General features: G+C 54.3%; 1 protein-coding gene across 2 annotated transcripts in view; it reads left to right on the plus strand.

The window, feature by feature from the left end:
• The first annotated feature begins 8,232 nt into the window (after positions 1-8,232).
• SEMA6C (semaphorin 6C) overlaps positions 8,233-17,633 on the plus strand; it is an 89,155-nt gene continuing 79,754 nt past the window's right edge. For both annotated transcript variants that reach the window (XM_074980500.1, XM_074980501.1), the window contains exon 1: positions 8,233-8,381. The gene's annotated coding sequence lies outside the window, so the exon portion shown is untranslated. The remainder of the gene's footprint in view (positions 8,382-17,633) is intronic.

Below are 17,633 nucleotides of genomic sequence, written 5' to 3' on the forward strand. Positions count from 1 at the left end.
ATATTTAATATGCATTTAAGAGTGTACAGGCCCCCCCAGCTCCATGTTTGATAAGGGGTGCGAGAGCATATTTTGAGAACCAAAGGTGTGCAGGCTGCAGTAAATGGTAAGAACCACCGCTCTGGAGGGTGGCACATGGAACGGGGGGTGATGGAGAATTGGTGGGGGGCCCGGTGTATGCAGTGAGATCTGATACATACTGTGTGTACACCCCCAGGGCTAATCTCATCCCCTCCCTATCTATAGAGTTCACAGTGTTTTACAAAGCGGGCTGAGTTTCTTCAGCCCTTGTATAGATGGGGAAACTGAGGCACAGAGCAGCACCATCGCTTGCCTGTGGCCACTGAGCGGCAGATGCGAGACCGGCAGCCACGTCTCCTGAGTCCCAGCCCAGTGTGCTCTCCACTAAGCCCTGCTGCACTGAAGTGGGGCTCCTTTAACTGCCTCATGAGGAGCCTGATTCAAAGCCCACCGCAGTCAGTGGGAAAAACCAGCCTGGACATCAGTAGGGTTTGGGTCAGGCCCTACAGTACAAGAGCCAGACTGAGTAGAAACAGAAGGTGGAAGGGTAAAAAAGTGAACTCACAAGCGGAGACCCTGGTGAGAAGGAAGTTGGCTGGTTCAGAGTCCAGGTGAGGAACCCCAGGGCCATCGGTTGGAGGAAATATGGCACAGAGCATTTCCATCTCGCCACTTACTCCTTCTTACCATCTGCTTGCTCCCAGGTGTGTTACAGCAGTGCCTCGCGCAGGGCGGGGTGAACTACCGGCCGTGGGCTGCTTCCCACCTGGCAGGGCTTTTCATCCGGCCGTAGGATCGCAGTGGGACTAAGGCAGGCTCCCTGCTTGCCCTGGCCCTGTGCCCCTGCTGGAAGGGGCTGGCACATCCCTGCAGGATTGGTCCTGCTTTGGGCAGGGGGCTGGACTCATGCCCTCCTGAGCTGCCTTCCAGCCCTGGGATTCTAGCCCCTCAGCAGCAGGCGCAGGCCCTGCCGAGCGTCTCGGCTGCTTCTACCCAGGAGCTGCTTGAGGTAAGTGGTACTCGGTCGGGAACCACACGCTGCACCACCTCCAGTCCCGTGCGCCTCCCACTCCCTGTGCTCCCTCTGGTCCCCCTCCCACACTCAAACCCCCGCTCTGAGCTCCCTCCTGCACCCCTCCCCCTCCCACACCCCAGCCTCTGCCATGAGCCCCCTCTTGTACCCCTCCCCCCACACTGCAACCCCTGCCCTGAGCCCCCTCGTGTACCCCTCCCCCCACACTGCAACCCCTGCCCTGAGCCCCCTCGTGTACCCCTCCCCCCACACTGTAACCCCTGCCCTGAGTCCCTTTGTGTACCCCTCCCCCCACACTGCAACCTCTGCCCTGACCACCTTGGTGTACCCCTCCCCCACACACCCCAACCCCTGCCCTGAGTCTCCCCTGAACCTCTGCCCCCTGACCTGAGTCCCCTCTAAGCCCTCCTCTCCACACCCCAACCCCCCTTCCTTGAGCCCCCCTGCATCCCACCCACCTTCTCACACTCCCGCCCCCTGCCCCGAGTCCCCGCCCACATCCCAATGCCCTGCCCCAGACCAACAGTCATGGCTTGCCAAACAATTTCCCTGTCCTGATGTGGCTCTCGGGCCAAAAAAGTTTGCCCTCTCCTGGCCTGGGGAGCCCTTCCAAGACTAGGACTCTGCAGTGCTGGGTGCTGCACACCAACACAGTGATCAAAATCAAGGACTCACTTTATGCCAGGCACTGCCCAGGCACAGAGGGACCGAGATCAGGGCCCTGTCATACTGGCACTGCCCAGGCTCAGAGCGACCGAGATCAGGGCCCTGTCATACTGGCACTGCCCAGGCACAGAATAATAAAATCAGGGCCACCCTGTGCCAGGCGCTGCCCAGACCCAAATCTGTCTATCCTTGCAGCTGCACCGACAGGGCAGTGTGCGTTTGAAAGCAGCAGGAGGCCTTTGCACTTCCAGTGACAACCACACAATTACGAAAAACGACTGATCTTTTTTTAAGTTTCCTCTCATTTCAAAACCCCATCATCCGAGGCTGCTGTGTTGCTAATTACACAAGCGCTTTCTACCCAGCCAAAGGGAGTAATAAAAAACCCAACAAAACACACGCGCGCGCGCGCACACACACACAAAATATCCACATGTGTTCATTATCCTGGTGCTTTCTGCTTTTAAGAGATATCCAAAAATCTGTGGCACGGTTTAATATCTCCTAAAGGAAAAGAGTTTGTTCCTAGATTTATTGGTGGGCAGGGGTGTGCAAAGGCATTTAAATTTGACCACTGCGGGAGAGGCACGTTCCGTACCCTGCTGAACCCCCGGGGGCGAGGGGAGCCATCAGCTCCCGCCATGGCCTGGGGTCCTGGAAGAACTTGCTTGCCTCATCATAGCCTCAGAGTTGGTGTGGCCACACTGATTTTGGGGGGCCCTGGCCTCTGCTCCCCTTCCCTGGTTCATGCCCCTGTTTTTGGGGGCAGGAGCTTCACATATGTGTATTGAATTCCTCCACCCCCGCCACCCGCCCCCGTTACTGATGCTATACTACAAAAAAAAATAAAAGATAAAGAGAGAGAAATAATTGACTAATTAGCACCGGAATGCTTCTTGGAGTGACAGATGTTTTACTTAGCACAAGATTTGTCGGGTGTTTATTTCTCCTCCCCAGTGAATCTTTAGTGGCCTCCTGTTGCGGGACTCCTCTCTGCACCAGGAAGCCATGTGTTTCCTCACTAGCTGGGCAGGTGTCGCTCTACAGAGGGACTTGGGCAATGCCCAATATCTTCCCAAGCCAGCTTTGTTGCTTGGTCCTTTGTAAGCCGCATGGGGAGCGGCTCAGCTTCCACCCACTCCCTGACGCTTGCCCATTTCTCCAGGGAGATAAGGAGGCTGAGCCCTTTCTCGAGTTGCTCTCTGGCTGGCAAGCAAGGTTCTGGCTCATCTTTTCCAGCCCTCTGTGGATTTTTTCCATCCATGTGTGGAATAACATTTTCTATGTGCACTGAGGCATGTGCAAATGTGCACCACCAGTAGAATCAACACCTAGCGGTGGGTGCTTTACTAATCAACCAGGAGGCATTTGAATCTCTCCCGAGCAGCCACAAAAGTGCACAGCTTAGAGCAGTGGTTACCAAAGTTTTTGGCCTCCTGCTCCCTTTTTGACTTTTGAGAAATCCTTGCAACCCCGCACCTCTTCTTTACCTTCATCCTACTCCCTTTCTAACAAAAAGTTCAATTCATACCCCTCCACTTCAAAAGGCAAAAATAAATATTTGCATTTTGTGGTATGAAATTTGAAATGTAAATTTTTTTTTTGGCAGTAGTCTCCAAACTTTTGACACCCAAGGTCCCTTTTTAAACGCCAGGGCAAGCCCCAAAACCCCACCCCTTTGTGGAGGCCCCTCTCTCTCCGTTCCCTTCCTCTCCATCATTTGCTCTCCCTAGCCCTTACGCACTCTCACTGGGTTGAGACAGGAGGTCCAGGCTCTGAGGTGGGAATGAGGGATTTGGGGTGGGACATGGTGAAAGGTGCAAGCTCCAGGAGGAACTGGGGTGCAAGAGGAGGTGGAGAAGGGGCAGCTGGCTTAGGGAGCGGGGTCCAGGCTGGGGAGTGTTGGGGTCAGGTGGAGAGTTGGGGTGCTGGAAAAAAAGAGATAGCAACACCAGCATGTGCTCCTTCTTGGTATCAGGGAATTGGTGTGCGTGTGCAGGGTTGTCTGGTCACCTTGCGCCTCCCTGGAATTTCTTCATGCCCCCCGGTTTGGGAACCTATGGCTTAGAGGGAGCACCTGCTGGCAAGGCTTTAACTTGGTCTAGAACAGGGGTGGCCAACTCATGGCTTTGGAGCCACATACGTTGCTTTGAGCCTTTAAAAGCAGCTCCTCAGAGCCGTGTGCTGGGAACGCTGCCCCTGCTCCTGCTCCGTGCATGTACCCCACTGCTTGGTGGAAGAAGCCCGCGGCAGTGGCACCGGCATCTCTGGTGACTTAGAATTGGGGTGCTGGGCTGCCTGGCTCTGTAGGAGGAGGAGGGCATTTATTTAGAGGGGGGCTGTGGCCAATGTGGAAGGTTGATGGCCACAAGTGTGGCGATCTTTGAATTCTTGTTGGACACCACTGAACTGAATGGTAATAAGTCACCAGGGCCAGATGGCATTTGCCCAAGGGTGCTGAAGAAACTCAAATGTGAAACTGAAGAATTATTAGCCGTGGTTTGTAACCTGTCTTTTGAATAAACTTCTGAGTGGATCCAGCAGGGGGGCAATGAAAATGATTAAGTGGCTAGAGCACATGACCTAGGAGAAGAGGCTGAGGGATTTGGGCTTATTTAGTTTGCAGAAGAGAAGAATGAGGGGTGATTTGATAGCAGCCTTCAACTTTCTGAAGGGGAGCTCTGAAGAAGATGGAGAGAGACTGTTCTAAGTATTGACAGATGGCGGAACATGGAGCAAAGGTCTAAAGTTGGAGAGGGAGAGGTGTAGTTCAGGTATTAGGAAAAACTATTTCACCAGGAGGGTGGTGAAGCACTGGAATGTGCTACCTAGAGAGGTGGTGGAATCTCCATCTCTAGAGTTTTTAAATCTCAGCTTGAAAAAGCCCTGGCTGGGATGATTAGTTGGGGTTGATCCTGCTTTGGGCACGGGGCTGGACTTGATGACCTCCTGAAATCCCTTCTAGCCCTAGGATTCTATGATTCTGAACCAAATGACTTGAGGATAGCTAATGTGATGCCATGTTTTTTAAAAGTGTTCTAGAGGTGATCCTGACAATTACAGGTTGAGGGGAGTAGCCTTGTTACTCTGTAGCTCCCTCTGCATCCAATCACAGCGCTGCTGTGGTTCACTTGGCATACCCTGCGCATTCTAGGTATGCCAGCACCATTAGCAAAGCTACCTTGTCCCGGGAGAATGTCTTGGCTACAACGGTTGGGTGACCCTCTGAGACGAAGGAGGCCCACTCCCGTGGTCCCCATCACTAGCCTAGACTACCCATAGCTGATGTTGATAGTTCTTTGAAAACATCCACTCCGCACACAGAAGATTGTGTATCGTAGTGACTAGTGAGGGGGCTGCTGGGGGGCACAGGCTATATGCCCATGTGCCACTGTCTCCCACCTCTGCTTTGCCATGCCCCACCCCTGCTCCCATACCCAATGTGGGGGGATGCACAGGGGGCTGCATGTGCCTCCCCCAGCATCCCCCCCACCCATACGCACCCTGTGTGCCACTCTGCTTCTGAGGAGTGCGGGAGTGGTCCCCCTCCCCTCCCCTTCCCCAGAGTGGCGTGGCCCAAAAGCAGTGCGTCCCCCCCTCTACTCCTAGTCCACGCTGCTCCAGGGGAGGGGGGCACCATCCAAGAAGCCACTGGAAGTGGGCTGGTGCTTCCGCAGGAAGAGGACGGCGGGGGCGAACGGGGGGGGCCATGGGCACAGCAGGGGCGCATAGCCAATGGCCCCCCATCTTGGCACTGGTTGCCTCTGCCTGCTCCACCTCTGCCTGCCTCTTCCTCTGGCAGTACGGCCTCAGAGCAGCGCGAGTCAGGAAATCTCACCACTGCACAAAGGGGGTGGGACCACCCCTGTGTTCATCACGAGCAGCTGGGTGCTGATGGGGCGGGGTGAGGGGGGTAGACACTGGGGAGGGCACCCCACGTCTTACCCCTGGCTGGGAACCTTTAAGAAAGGGATCCATGATAAGAAACTATGTTATTGCCTCTCTATAACTCCATGGGGTGCCCTTGTCTTGAACACTGTGTGCAAATGTGGTCAGCTCAGCTCAAAAAAGATAGATCGGGAAAAGTTCAGAAAAGGGCAACCAAATTGATTAGGGGTTTGGAACGGCTGCCATGTAAGAAGAGATTAATAAGACTGGGACTCTTCAGCTGGGAAAAGAGATGAGTGAAGGAGGATACGATAAGAGCTCTATAAAATCATGGCTGGTGTGGAGACAGTAAATAAGGAAAAATTATTTACTCCTCGTAGCACAGGGGTGGCCAGCCAGTTAGGGAATAAGAGCCACAGACAGAGTGCAAAGAGTCACCTATTATCTATCTATCTAGGAGCAAGATAGATAAATTTATAACACGTGGCTCAATGTCCCCTCCCCCCGAGCTGGGCACCCCCAGTGCCCTGGTGTAACTCAATGCCCTCCCCCTCCCACAGAACCAGGCACCCCCAGCCGCGCCCACTGCCCCCCAACTCGATGCTGGTGACTCACCAGAGCTGCCACCATGCACTTCTCCCAGCAAGTGCTGGGGCGCATGCACAGACTGGCAGTAAGCACTACCAGCACGCGGCTCCGAGAAGGAGCCTAATTTAATGGCTCAGAGAGCTGCATGGGTGGCTTGATAGCTGTGGATTGGCCAGCCCTGCCTAGCACAAGAACTAGGGGTCACCCAATGAAATTAATAGGCAGCAGGATCAGAACAAACGGAAGGATTGCTTTGCACAACACACAGTAAACCTGTGGAACTCCTTGCCAGAGGGTGCTGTGAAGGCCAAGACTTTAACAAGGTTCAAAAAAGAGCTAGATAAATTCATGGAGGATTGGTCCATCAATGGGCATTAGCTAGGATGGGCAGGGATGGTGTCCCCAGCCTCTGTTAGGACTGGGATGGGCAGCAGGAGATGGATCACTCCGATGATTCTCTGTTCTGTTCACTCCCTCTGGGGCAGCTGGTACGGGCCCCTGTCAGCAGACAGGACACTGGGCTAGATGGACTTTTGGTCTGACCCATGAGCCCGTTCTTATGTTCTCAATTACACGTTGGCTGATCATTAGCATGTGTTAGCTGGCATGTATTAACTAATACATGTTACCTGGCATGTATTGACTAGCACGTCAGCTGGCATGTATTATCTAATACATGTGATCTGGCATGTATTAAAACACATTAGCTGGTGTGCATAAACACATTACCACACATGCCTTAACTAACTGGAATGTATTAAGGAACACGTATGAATGAACACTTAGCTAGTGTGTATAGACTTATTACCAAACATGCATTAACTAGCATGTTTGATGTCAATTACTAACATACTAGCTAACACATGTCAGCTGGTATGTGTTTATAGCTGACACACATTAACCAACACATTAAAATCCTAACCCCACTGACATCAAGGGCAAACCTCTGCTATACTCATTAGATCCAGTAGTGTAGCCCTAGTGTAGATAAGGCCAGCTGTAGCTTTAATAACTTAGGTGGTTGTGCTACAGGGGAGGCTCCCCTCTAGGGCGGTCCCCAAGTGGCTGACATGTTAAAATGAACTCTGCTCTGTCTGTACTCGGGGTGCTAACAAGGGTCCAAACACCAATATTTTGTATTGAGGACAGGCCCTGGGATAAAAGCTTTTTATCGCCCCAGTCCTTGGCCCATCCGCACAGGGCGGATTGCATTTACTGCATGGTAGAAGGCTGCTGGTTGACTGTCAGGTTCTACAGTCCAGCTTGGGCCTTGGCTCGGCACCTCCAGGAATCCTAGCTGCTCCCCGCTCAGCACAGCTGGTGCACAGTCCGCCACCAGTCCAGCTGGCGGGGGAAGTGAGCCTTCTTGACCGGAAAACCCGCTGGAGTGGCCTCACTGGCCGCAGGGCTGCCGGCCTGGACAGCTGCTTTGCCAGCCGGCTTCCCTCCAATTTCTTCCAAGCACGAGTGGAATAAATTTTGTTATGCACACAGAGGCCTGTGCGGACGCACACCACCCATAGCAACACAGGCTGCTGGCGATGGGCCCTCTGCCAATCAGCCAGGTGGCATTTGAATCTCTGCTGGGCGGCCGCCCAAGCGCCGAGCGCACAGGGAACGCTGGGCCACAGTTCCCAGCCGCAGTCTAGGGCGAAATTGCCACTTCCCAAGACATTTCCACCCCCCGGCTCCCACGAGGGACCTGGGATTGGCGGGAGCGGCTGGCAAGGGAGGGCTCTGGAGAGGGTTTCACCCAAAGACCCCCTGGCTCCTTTCTCCCCCGCTCCCCCCCATGCCCTCTCCTCCCTGCTGGGCCTGTCCTGCCCTTCCCCTCCCCGTGTCCGGAGGGCAAGGGGCTCCCGAGGGCCGGGCCTGCTACCCGGGCATGGTCTGCCTGCTCCGCTCCAGCCCCTTGCTGAGCAGGGGCCGGGCCGTGGGCTGGGCAGGGGGAGGGGAGAGGCCGGGGATTGGCGCTGGCAGCCGGGGGCGGGCCGGCTGGGCGTTGAGCTGCGAGCCCTTGGCATGCAGGGCTTTGTTATCCCCCCGCCGCTGCCCCAGCCGCGGCCGCCGGGGCGAAGGGACGGCGGTTTCGAGCTCGGCTGCGGGGCGCGGGCTGCCCCCAGCGCCGGGGATCGGGCCCCTGCTGGGCTGGGCGCAGCCGGAGCTGCAGCTGCGGGGAGCGGAGGTAAGGGGCGGGGGTCGTGCAAGGAGCCAGCGCGGGGGGCCGTGGTCCGGACTTGCGGGGTGGCGTGAAACTTCTCCCCGAGCCCGTGTGTGTTGCGAGGGGAGGGGGGTTGTGTGGGGCCAGCCGGGGGGGGCGAGGAGGCTGCAGGAGGAGTTGTTGCACGGGGGGGGTTGCTCAGCTTGTGTGTGTTGCGCAAAGCGGGGGGGGCAGGGGGAGTTGTTGCACGGGGGGGGTTGCTCAGCTTGTGTGTGTTGCGCAAAGCGGGGGGGCAGGGGGAGGTGTTGCACGGGGGGGGTTGCTCAGCTTGTGTGTGTTGCGCAAAGCGGGGGGGGCAGGGGGAGGTGTTGCACGGGGGGGTTGCTCAGCTTGCGTGTGTTGTGCAAAGCGGGGGGCTGCAGGGGGAGGTGTTGCACGGGGGGGTTGCTCAGCTTGTGTGTGTTGCGCAAAGCGGGAGAGGTGGGGAGGTGTTGCACGGGGGGGTGGGTTGCTCAGCCTGTGTGTGTTGTGCAAAGGGGTGTGTGGCCCTGCAAACTGCAGCCCTGTGTGTTCGGGGGTCAGACCGGGCAAGGAGGCTCTGAAGGGGGGGTTGTTGTGGGGGTGGGCGGTTTGGTTTTTAGAAAATGGGGTGGGGGTAGGCAGAGCTCCCCCAGCTGGGAGGGTGTTACCGAGCGCAGCTCTGTGGGGAGATGGGGCTTCGGCCGCTGGCCCCAGACCTACAGCCAGCAGCCTGCCCCCTGTCGGAGGTGCGGAGCTGGCTTCTCTCCTTCCCCTGGGGCTGGCTGGGTCTGCGCGGGGGGTGGGTGTGCTTGGGGTGCACACCCCTTTTCCCCACGCTAGGTGACTCTGAATGTGGGGGTCCATGATCTCTGGGCTCCCGGTGGAGTTTGCGAGCCAGCTGGCCAGACCAAGGGGTGCAGTGCTTTGGGCAAGAACCAGATGGGCTATTGTGTGGAACGGTGCTTTTTTAGGAGACAGCCACCCCCCCGGTCACTAACTGTCTGGGTTACCCCACTTTACACAGGGCTTGCTCCCCCCAACAGGACGTAGCCTCCAGATTTACAGGGAGCTCTTGTGAGCTGTGGTGACTACACGGTTCCTGGCCACCCTCATGAGCGCTGGCCAGCAGAAGTCGGGCTTTCTGGTGGGGAAGCTGGCTGGAAAGTTTGCCATTTCTCTATTATTTTTATGCCCCTGGCTTTGCCGTTCAGCACCTTGGCGTGGGGGCTGGTAACTGTGCCCCCATGCATAGGGGGAGGGGAATTCAAATCTCTCCTGTTTTGCAAGCACAAGTTTATTTTGATCGGTCGCCCTGACTTGGACCTGCGCCCACTTGGGCAGCTAGTGGGGCTTTTGCCAGGCTGTTGCAGTGGACGGAGCAATCTGGGTCCCCCCACCCCCCCACAAACTGAGAATATGACACCCCAGGCATTGTAGGGGGGGTTGCTCTGGGAAAGGAGGGGGCTGGGCAAAAGCTGTGTCAGATTTTGGAAGGCAAAACACTGCTTTGGCTGAAATTTCTTTAGTGCCCTGGTCTCCTTGGTCCCCATCGTGGAGGGGGAACCCAATGGTATTTTGGGGGTCCTGAAATCAAACATGGAATCGTTTCCCTTCCCCCTTGATTCCGGCATTATGGATTTGCTCCCAGATTAGCAGCCCTACAGCGCAATAAAACTCTCTCCACAGGCACAGATTTAATTTCAGATCCTCTGAATGGTGAGTGTGGAAATACGTCCTGGAAAAACAAACACGGCCTCTTCTGTTTTTTTTAACCCTTTCTGACCCTGCGTCCCCTCCTGCCAGCTGCCACGCTAGCGCTAGCAGGCAGGCCTTGTTGGGATGACACCTGTGACATTGCTAATGCGCCAGTGGGGCCTGGGGAAGGAATGGAGCCTTTCCAGAAAGGGCCCTGCTTGTTGTGTCGGAGGCGAGGGCTGGAACAGATCCTCGCTCATTTCCTTAATCACTTGGCGGAGGCAGTGTCCGCTTCGGAGGCTGTGCTCCGAGGAGAACGCCATTCCTGGAGCATCAAGGGGGAGATTTTCTTACGACTGGGTTTGTACAGCACCGTGCGCTTCCTGCCTCAGTTAGTCCTGTTGAAGGGGGTTTGGAGCTAACTGAGAAGGAACGCAGAAGCTCCCATTGTGGGGCTGCAAAATAAGGTGGCTGAACTGAATCAGTCTCCTTGAGCTTTTGAGCCCTGGAGGTTACACCCTCTTCTCCAGTCCCACGCATGGTGTCCCACACTGGGCTCAGCCCAGGTTTGGCCCATGAAGCGCAGACAAAAGCACCATGTAGGTTTCACTGTGATGCATAAAAACCTACAATTATTGTTATTTGCTATCTGGATTGTGTTAGTGTGTGAGACCCTGCAGACGTGGACCACAGTACCACTGTGCCAGTGCTGTACATTTTCATTGGTATTAAGTGTATTCAGCTGCTGTCTAGGAGTCCCAGACCAGGACAATTTCTGTCCCAGGGGCTGGACAGACATTTGCTTGGTAGCTGGAAAGATGTGGAAAAAAACTTCACGCAGTCCAAGTTTTGTGGCTTTTCGACCCAGCTCCTCTTCCTTCTCCTTGAGAATTTAATTCTTTCAGTCAGGGAGGAATCTGCGACAGCCTCTAGTTCGGAGGTGGCCGACTGCACGCCTCCAATGGCAAAAGGGAACTGTCTGAGAGCAAGACTGGTGGCCAAAGATGATTTGTCCAAAGCCACGTGCTGATGGAGAATAACCCAGGACTAGGTGGCGAGCCCAAAGGGGGAGAAATTCATGGCGAGGGGTGTGCACGGGTGGGCGTTCCCTTTTGTGAATGTGGGAGAGGTTGGTTTGGTTCTGAATCTGGATGGAACCCAGACAGTTCAAAGTTCCCCACCAAGGAAAATTCAGAAAACAAAATTCCTGTTGGGTTGGTGGATGTGTTCAGTTTCAGCTTCAGCTGGTTTAAGGGAAGGGGAGAATAGAACATTTTTAAAAATTGGCAACGACGATTGGGAAGAAACCCCGGAGAAGACATTTTGCCTCCAAAATGCTAAAACCGGATGCTTCAGCCTTGTCAAAACTTGGCCCCCTGCCACCTCTGGTTTCCTTCTGAAGCAAAATTCCCCTGAAATTGACTTGCTTTTGTGAAGTGTTTTGATCTTGATGGAGCTTGTCTTGTGGGCCCCTATGAGCCTCCCTGACCAGCCCTGGTCACAGCACAGCGTTGTAGGACGGTTGCTGGTTTGGGGTTCAGAATGCTGGGGTTCTACCCGCGCCTGGTGGGTGGCCTTAGATACGTTGTTTTCCCTTTCCGTGCCTCAGTTTCTCTTGCTTTTTGCTGTTCGGACTGTGAGCTCTTTGGGGGGCTGCGACTGTCTGTGCAGCACTGACACAATGGAGCCCCGCTGTCATTTTGGGCCTCTGAGCACCGTTCTCTTGCCTCCAACAGCCCCTGCTATTCCTAATGGAAAGTTAGAGCCGCTCTAGTTCTGAGGCGCTTTGTGCCGTGTCAGTAGGAAGCAGATTATGCTGCGACCGTGAATTGTATTACACGGATCCTGAATCCTATTAGTCTGTGGAGGTATGAAATGGATTGTAGCAGACGCTGGAGAGGGGAGCACTGGGCCTTGTTGTAACCTGGTGGAGTGACTGCCCTCTGCTGGCGGGAATAGGAGTGGCTTCACAGCATGTCATGGGCCCTGTAGTACTCACTGGCAGAGCTGCTCTGGAGCATCACTGGGTGCTTAGCCTCAGTGGAAGGGCCCTGTGGATCTTGATAATTTAGGAGCTCAGGGAAGGGCTAAGAGGGTGAGGAGTGGGAAATCTTCCCGCTTCCATGGCAAAGCTGAGGCTGCTGTAGCTTTGTGGTGATGGGATTGGAGGGGCTCGGAAATCCTTGTGCCCTGGGCCGCTGTGTGTAAGGTGCAACGGGGTGGAGCGCAGATCTGTTTCATTTGGCCTATAGATCCCCTGCCCTGCCCTGCCCCTTGCTTGCAGGCAGATGGCTCCCAGCTCTGGGTGGTGCCCCCGGGGCTATAGTTCCCTCACCCGTGAGATAAGTGTCCTGATGTCCCCTAGGCACAAAACTGCCCCACCCACCCGGCCCCATCCCTTCCATTGCTGGGGGCCTGGGAGGTGCCGCATGTGCTGGTGAGGCCTTGGAGGGATGACAGCCCTGCATTCTGGCTCGTCCATTGTCTCTCTCTGTCTCTGCAGGGATCATCTCTCTCTCTTTCATTGGAAATTCAGGACGCGGAAGCAGCTCCTCCCCTCCCCCCACTTCCCTTTAATTATTATGAACAATAAAAGCCGGGAAGAGGCTCTGGAGGAGCAGGTGAGGCTGCTGGGATGCCGAGGCTGCCATTCTAGCCCCGATCGGAGAGCCACCGCTCCCTGCAACCCACTCTTCTTCCTTCTCCATCCCCCCATGTCACAGCTCCTGGGGTATTAATGCTGGGGGTGGGAAGCCTGAGCTATCCCCTCCCTCCCCCACGCCTGCGAGGGGTTATGCTCCGGCGGGGGGATTGGCTGAGGGACCCCCTGAGACTCATTCTGTCTTGGCAGCCCCGTCTGCCTGCCAGGGAGGCTGTTCAGTCTCTTGATTGGCAATTAGCGCTACGGAAATCAGCTGTCATTAGATTAGAAGAAGCTGGTTTAACGTCCTCCCCTCCCCCGAAGTTGGGGTGACTGCCGGATTGGCAGTGCTGGAAGTCCCCTCCCCAGTTAGACACTTTCTGGGTGTCCCTGGCTCTCGCCTTTCTTGCCCTGCCCTGAATAGACCCACTTTCTAGAGGGGAGTCAGGCTCTGTCACCGATTCTGCCTCCTACCTTTCACCCAGGCAGGAGGGGAGCGTCAAATGGGGTGGTGTCAGTTGCCATCCCCTGGCCAGGCTGCTCCTTGGACCCTGGGACTGAGACCCAGCAAACTCGTTTCATGCTGACGGGTGCGGCCAGCGCCCTCTCTTGGTGGCTGAGGGGGGCTGCGTCTCCCGTGCTCAGGCCAGCCAGTTCTCCTTGGCCCCTGGGCAGAGCGTCTCTGCAGCACACAGGGCCCACACCCCCCAGTTGCTCATTTCCCCTGCACTCTGGCCCCGTGTTTGCATCTTCCCAAGGATCAGGCCCAGCAGCATGGACCCCACCTCCACCTAGACAACACAGGGCCTGGTACGTGCGCTCCAGAGCCCTTTGTACCACTGATGACACAAACTCAGCCCTTCCTGCTCCAGCAAAGGGAATTCAGTTCTCCGATGCGAATCACCTGCCTCCGCCCCTTTGCGGTTGCCGTTGGCGATGGTGGGTTTTTTTTTTCACTTCCTGTCCCAAAGGGGCAGCTGAGGAACCAGCAGGGCCAATCTGGGGGAGTTAGTTCAGAGCAGCAGTTGAGGTGCTGGACTCCTGAGTTCTGTTCCTGACTTTGACTGGCCTCGGGTAAGTCATTTGCCTTCTCCGTGCCTCAGTTTCCCCACTTGCGAACGAACACAGTGATACCCGCCCGTGTCAAGTATTTGGAGATGGATAGCGGAAAAGCGTCCCCTCCATCTTCTTCTATCCACCCCACAGCTGTTTGCGCATCCTGGGTATCTTCAGGGTTAAGCAGCAGCTGTGTTCCGACCCAGAAGTGGCCGCACATCAGTCAGAGAAGAACTGACTCCTGTGTCTATGTCTTGTGAGCGATTTCTGAAGCACTGCTTATTGTTCTGGTGGGGCTGGACGCTGCCCTGTCATTGCAGGGCCTGTGAAGCTATGGCCGTGGGTGCTGGTTTGTTTTTGTAGGGTGTCCTTGGTTTTCGATGCGTCACAAGGGGCCTTTCCCTGGGGGAAGGTTTATCCTATGGCTGCAGGGTTTGATGCAGCTGGTTCTGGTCACTGGCTGTAGTGGGCTCAGCTGGGGCTGCAGGGATTGAGGGGGGGAGGGGTGCAAGGAGCCTGCCCGGTGGGGGCAGGGGCATGGTCAGGAGTTATCAATCTGATATGTGGTGTGGCAGGAAACTTCTCCCTAAGGTGGAGGGTGCATCCAAGCCCCAATGTACCTGGCAAGTCCATGTGTTCTGGCGGTTTGTTGTAGTGTCTCTTGCGAGTGGTGATTATCAGCATGCTAATGAGACAGTGAAATGTGTTGGGAAGCCAGAAATCCAGTTCCTCCCTGCCCTGCAGAGGGAGGGGTGTCTGTCCATCTCCTCCCCCTCCCCAAGGTAACTGCAACTTCCAAACCAAGGAATCACGGGAGAAATTGACCCGCTGTCCTTTCACATTTGTTCCATTCAGTCCTTCCACCTTTTTGGTCCATTACCAAGCCTGGCCTTCACGCCCGCAGGTGCCCATTGCAGATTCAGATCGCCTGCCACTTGGAGCTCAAGGATGGAAAGAGCCAAGTGGAGATTTCCATTCACGAGACTCCGTTCTTCCTCTGGAAAAGTCTGGGTCAGTTCCTCCTCCTGGCACAAAATCTATTGCTAATATATATTATAGATATTTCCCTTTGGCTGTTAATTATGGCAACTGGTGTCTCAGGCTTGGAACCAGTCACGCTGAAATGATCGCGCTATGGTGTCTCTTGTTTACGTGCTGGCTTGTTATTGTACGGTGGTATGTGACGGCTGTACCACATGCCTGTGAATTCAAGCACTGGCTGACACTGGTGGTGCTGGGACTCTCTGTGCTGGGTTGTCTCGGCAGGACTGCCCCTGACTGCCCTGCAGTGCACGACACACCAGCTTTTATGAACGATTACTTATTTGGTGTCCTGTGGTAGCTTCTAGGCCAGGGTGGCCAACCAGTTTAAGACAAAGAGCCAAAATAGCAGTGAATAGAGTACAAAGAGCCACATAATATATTTTATTTATACTTTATATTTTATAGATACACAAATAAATAGTGTGTGCGTGTGTGTGACAGAGAGAGAAATATGTGGCTCAACGCCCTCCGCAGAGCCAGGCACTCCCAACTCCCTGCTCTAAATAAAGGCCCCCTGCTAGAGCCAGGCGCCCCCCCCCAGACCCACCCCTCTAATTCCATGCTGGCAACTTGCTGGAGTTGTCGCTGCTGCTGTCGCGCACTTCTCTCACCAAGCAGTGGGGCGTGTGCGCAGAGCAGGCATGGCAGTCCCAGCATGCAGCTCTGAGGAGCCACATTCACAGGCTCAAAGAGCCACGTGCAGCTGAAGAGCTCCAGCTTGGCCACCCCTGTTCTAGTCACCCCAGTCTGGAACCAGGACTGTACTGTGTGAGACGCTCTCTTTTTTTTAATGCTATTAAGTGGATTATGGTAGTGACTAAACTCTCCAGGGGTGGACCTGCACCCTACAGTGCTAGGCAATGTTCCCTCTAATTTTTTTCTGTTCATGTGCGGAATACATTTTGTTATGTGCAGATGGACCCCAACAGTAGAAACGCACGCTGCCAGCTGTGGGTGTTCTGCTGGTCAGCTGGGCTGCACCTGACTCTCTCCTGGGCAGCCGCCCAAGCACTCATCTTATATGGAATAGTGGAGCTTGGTGCTGTACATTATTAGGAGTATTACAGTAGCACCCATGAGCCCCAGGCCAGGATCTCCTGGTGGTAGGCACGGTACAAACATAGAACAAAGAGCTGGTCCTTGTTTCTATGCAGGATTCCCTCTAATTTTTTCCATCCATAGGTAGAATACATTTTATGATGTGCACCAAGGCATGTGTGAATGTGCAGCACCATTAGAAATACATTCTGCCAGCTGTGGGTGGCTGTGGGCGCTCTGCTAACCAAATGGGCAGCGTTTGACTCTCCTGGGTAGCTGCCCAAGCCCTCAGCCTACAGGAATGCTGCTTGTAAGAGCCTCCAGTTGAGATTTGCACTGAGTCACTGTGGCGCTCCATACCAGTTTGATGTTGTTGGCTGGCACCAAGGTACAGGGCCGTGCCTCCTAGTTTGTTGCTGCCAGGTCTCCCTAAAGCAGAGGTCAGCACGTGAGGTGGGAGCCCAGCCCCGCCCCTCCTCCCTTCTGCAGGTGGGAACCTGCTCAAAGCCAGGCTGCCTGTGGATTAACAAAAGACCAGCTAATGCTACCAACCACCCCCTAAATGGTAAAGCTCTGCCTCGCTGTTTGTTTATTAGTGAAATTGTAGTAAGTATGGCTAGTTGGCTATGGTCACGCTACACAGGTATTGTAGAACAGCTATTTTGAAAGCCTTATTTTGGAATAACACAGCTACGCACAAAATGCATTTCAAAATAGCATTTCCAGATGCACAGTGCTATTACAAAATAGTACTGTTGGGCACCATGATGGCTTATTTCGAAACAGTGCTGTTCCGTGTCTTAACACAGCCTATTTTGAAATACCTATTTCAAAACAGGGATTCCTCTTGCAAGGAGGGTTACTGACTTTGAAATACCGCATCTGCTAGAACATAAGAACATAAGAATGGCCATACTGGGTCAGACCAAAGGTCCATCCAGCCCAGTATCCCATCTGCTGACAGTGGCCAATGCCAGGTGCCCCAGAGAAGGAGAACAGAAGACAATGATCAAGTGATTTATCTCCGGCCATCCATCTCCTGCCCTTGTACTGAAGGCCAGGGCACCATACTTTACCCCTGGCTAATAGCCATTTATGGACCTAACCTGCAAAAATTTATCGAGCTCTTTTTTAAACCCTAATAGAGTCCTGGCCTTCACAGCCTCCTCGGGCAAGGAGTTCCACAGGTTGACTGTGCGCTGTGTGAAGAAAAATTTCCTTTTATTAGTTTTGAACCTACTACCCATCAATTTCATTTGGTGTCCCCTAGTTCTTGTATTATGGGAAAAGGTAAATAATTTTTCTATATTCACTTTCTCCACACCATTCATGATTTTATATACCTCTATCATATCGCCCCTCAATCGCCTCTTTTCCAGACTGAAAAGTCCCAGTCTCTCTAGCCTCTCCCCATATGGGACCCGTTCCAAACCCCTAATCATCTTAGTTGCCCTTTTCTGAACCTTTTCTAATGCCAATATATCTTTTTTGAGGTGAGGAGACCACATCTGCACGCAGTACTCAAGATGTGGGCGTACCATAGTTTTAAATAGGGGAAGTATGATATCTTTTGTCTTATTATCTATCCCTTTTCTAATAATTCCTAACATCCTATTTGCTTTACTAACTGCCACTGCACACTGCGTGGATGTCTTCAGAGAACTATCCACTATAACTGCAAGATCCCTTTCCTGATCTGTTGTAGCTAAATTTGACCCCATCATATTGTACGTGTAATTTGGGTTATTTTTTCCAACATGCATTACCTTACACTTACCCAC

Source organism: Carettochelys insculpta, chromosome 30 (genome assembly GCF_033958435.1).
Source record: "Carettochelys insculpta isolate YL-2023 chromosome 30, ASM3395843v1, whole genome shotgun sequence".
Taxonomy (NCBI): domain Eukaryota; kingdom Metazoa; phylum Chordata; order Testudines; family Carettochelyidae; genus Carettochelys; species Carettochelys insculpta.